This window comes from Chiroxiphia lanceolata, chromosome 2 (genome assembly GCF_009829145.1).
Source record: "Chiroxiphia lanceolata isolate bChiLan1 chromosome 2, bChiLan1.pri, whole genome shotgun sequence".
Classification (NCBI taxonomy): Eukaryota; Metazoa; Chordata; class Aves; order Passeriformes; family Pipridae; genus Chiroxiphia; species Chiroxiphia lanceolata.
Genome location: NC_045638.1, coordinates 30,726,493 through 30,730,197, shown reverse-complemented (window position 1 = coordinate 30,730,197; position 3,705 = coordinate 30,726,493). Strand labels below are relative to the sequence as shown.

General features: G+C 48.6%; 1 long non-coding RNA gene across 1 annotated transcript; it reads right to left on the bottom strand.

Moving 5' to 3' along the window:
- Window positions 1-1,644: 1,644 nt before the first annotated feature.
- LOC116781988 lies at window positions 1,645-2,129 on the bottom strand. The gene is made up of 2 exons (XR_004355046.1): window positions 2,039-2,129; window positions 1,645-1,940 (listed from the first exon to the last, which is right to left on the bottom strand). It is a non-coding gene; the product is annotated as an uncharacterized LOC116781988 (long non-coding RNA).
- Between the last annotated feature and the right edge of the window lie 1,576 nt (window positions 2,130-3,705).

Sequence of the window (3,705 nt, the reverse complement as noted above, 5' to 3'; positions counted from 1 at the left end):
CCCCAGTTGCCTGGGGTTCATGTGAGAGGATGCTGTGGGCAGGAGCTGGGAGGAGAAAGGAAGTCGGGATGCACTACTTAGCCCTGCCTGGAAAACCTCACCCTGCTGCCTGGGGAAGCCAGGGCTGAGTTAGTCAGGGAGCCAACACCTCAAAGGTAAGGAGGAGGAGGGGGAAAGAGGAGATAGAGGCATTGTTGAGCAAGAAGGTGCAAGTGGGTGCCATCAGCCAGTTGTTTGAACTAAAAACAACTGCAGAGATGCTGGGAGCTCTAGCTATGCTAAACAGTTGGCCCATCCCCCTCCTATGGTGTTTCCATTCCCCTTTTCCTCCTCCACACTCAACAGGGCTTTGGCCAGCAATACATTTTGGATTTGATTAGAAAACAACGTATATGCTATGAAATGCAGGCAGGCAAGCACAGCAATGCTGGCAAGTCAAGCGTGTGGTCTCACAGGCCCTGATAGCAAGTCAAATATATCCCCCCACTCCCTTACTGGCCTTAAAACTCCTCATTTAGGACCAGAGGCAGTAAAAGTGAGCAACACCAAACTACAGTAGAGCATGGAGAGATTTCATTTGGTTTCTGTGCAGCAGCCACCAGAGCTCCCAGTATCCATTGAGAATTTAGAGGCTTGTTTTAAAGTGTAAAAATACACTTATTCCCAACATTGCTTTTATCAAGAGAAAAGAGATGAAAAAATTAATTCATTAGTCCCACCTAAAGCCCCTTTCCCAGTGTTGGCTCTTGCCTCAGCCTCTGTCCCCACAAACATTACCTACATCCCCCACAGAGGGCTCCTCCTGTCTTCCTCATTTTTAGGGTGGAGGCTAATAACCTCCCCAACCCTGGTAAGTCAGGATTAATTAACCTGCACATCCCTGCAGGCTTCCAACACCTGCTAATTGAGAGAATCTAGCCAGGCTCTCACGGTGCCTTTTTTTTTGTTTTTTTGCACACAGCAAGTTTTAGCACCTGGAATAAGGGAAGGTTATAAGCCCTGCCTTTGCTTGGGTGCTTAACACTGAAGGAGAAAAAAAAAGTGGGGGCAGAAATTATATTTCATAGCGTCTGTTTTAGTTTTAGTTTTATTTTTTCATTTTAATTTAGACCAGCAACCTCTTTCGCATGGGACGGGCATCTGCTAGTAAACAGCCCCGTTGCATGCCATTACCACCTTTCTGAGGCTGGGGGAGGCACTTCTAGCTGAGTTCTACCTCTCTGCTAATGGGCACCCCCTCTGATGGCTGGTGGCTGCCATCTGTGGCACATGTTGTAGAGCATGTAGTCAACCACTGCGGGATGCAGTTATCTTGTGCAAGAGCTCTCTAGGGACTGATTTAGGACCACTATAGTAAGGACAGTTAGAGCTAATTGGATTTTTTTTCCCCCCATCCTGGGTTTCCAGATGTGACAGGGCAGCATTACTTTATTAACCTAGCTGTGTTCATCCATGCTCCCTGTTACAGAGGAAGTGATTTTTTTTTCTTGGTGTTGAATCACAGCTTAGTGGGGGTTGTTTCCTGCCAGTTCCTGAACAAGAGCCAAGTGGCCTTCCTTGCCTGTTGGAATTTTACAGCATGCACTGAGCAGAGGTGCCACTCTGCCAAATGCTGGCATTTTTTATTTCAGTGAACACTTCTTGTTATCTCCACTAAAAAATGACTCATTTTCAGTGGACTGGGCAAACGAGAAAAAAAAAAAAATCCCTGGCAATATCTTCAGTGACCCATTCAGGTGGATAAACCTTCTACAAATGTCCCCTCACAGCTAACAGGACACTGGCAAATAACTTGTGTGCAGAAGAATGAAGGTGGTGTTTTGCTGGCTCCCCTCCCACAAGAGCCTCGGCCACAGGTGGAGAATTGTCACCACCCAGCCCTTCCCTGCCCAGATGCTCAGCTCTGTCTTGGTACCAGCTTTGGTGCTCTCTGGGTCCTCCTGCAACCAGATGAAAGCTGGATGAAATACAGAGCTGTTTTCTGCTAGTGCTTTGGTCCAACACCTACCAGGCCACAAGGGAAGAGAAATGAGCCCACCCGTTTGGGAAGGTGTTTGATCACTGTAGAGCAGCAGCCTCAGTTTGTCTGCCAGTGCCACTCACCAGCCACCAATTCTTTTTCACAGCACCTTTTTGGGAGAGATGAGAAACAAAGGCCCAAGAGGAGCTTAAATAACATGCCAAAGGTCATAGTAAAATAAACCTAGCTTTCCTCACAAGTTTTGCTAGAGTGTTTGTGGGTTTGTGCATTTCTGTGGGTAGGTTTTACTAGCAGGGGTGGGGGCTACAAGGTTGGCTTCTGTTAGACACTGCTAGAAGCTTCCCCTGCCTAGTGGAGCCAATGCCAGCTGGCTCCAGGACGGACTTCCTGCCGCTGGCCAAGGCCAAGTCAATCAGGAGTAATGGTAATGCCTCTGTGCTAACATATTTAAGAACAGAAAGGTATTGCGCAGAAAGAATTCCAGCCAGGGAACGTGGGAACAAGGTAGACACCGAGGTCAATGCAGAAAGAGGGGCAGGAGGTGCTCCAGGTGTTGGAGCTGAGGCCCCTGTAGCCCGTGGTGCAGACCATGGTGGAGCAGCTGTGCCCCTGCAGCCCATGGAGGACCATCGGGGCGCAGAGACCCACCTGCAGCCCATGGAGAAGCCCATGCTGGAGTAGGTTTTTCCTGGGTAGGACTTGTGGCCCCTGTGGGGGACCCACACTGGTACAGCTCATTCGTGAAGGACTGCACACCATGGAGAAGTGATCCAGTTTGGGAAGAACTGTTGCCTGTGGGAAGGACTCACGCTGGAGAGGTCCATCAAGGACTGTCTCCCATGGGAGGGACCCCACCGGAGCAGGGGAAGGACTCCTCTCTCTGAGCAGCGGCAGAAAAAACAACTGACCGTAACCTCCATTCCCCATCCCCCTGCACTGCTGGGGAGGGAGGAGGTAGAGCATGGAAGGAAGGAGGAGTGGGGGGAGAGTGTTTTTAAGATTATTTTATTTCTCACTCTTTTGCTCTTATCCTGTTAGTAATAAAGTAATAACCCCACTTTTAGTCTGTTTTGCCCATGATGGTGATCAGTAACTGACCTCTCCCAGCTGTTAACTCATGAAGCCTTAGCTGTTATTTTTTTCTCTCCTCTGTCCAGTTGCAGACGGAGAGTGAGAGAGTGGCTTTAGTGGGTACCCGGCATTCAGCCAGGGTCAACCCACTACAGTGTTGCCTCAAAGCAACCAAAAAATGACTTGTATGCTATATTCGTTTGGCTAATCCCGTGCTTTAGATAATGGACAGCTTGGCCCCATTTGCACCGTGACCTACTCCTAGGGCAAAGGAATGTGTTTCAGAGAGCAGAAATTATTTTATGTCATGGCCATTGATCCTTTGCATTCTGCAGTTGTTCCCTGAGGATCTCCACAAGAATGAGTGTTCCATCTTTATCTGTCTGAAAGATCTTTAAGAGAGGCTGAAGGCTTGATTGTACTGTGCACAATACCACTTCAAAACCAGAGCGGAGAGCATCCTTCAGATCAGCATGGAAAATCTGTGTTCTTCACAGTCCAGGTAGGGGTGGTGGTGGCCCCTGCCAACCACAGTGGCTCCAGTAGGATACTTAGAAGAATGCTTAAAAGGATACTCCATCTATCTGCAAACAATTATGACAAAGGCTTTAAGAAATGCGGCTCTGGAGCAAGAAGGACCACAGGCAATACCA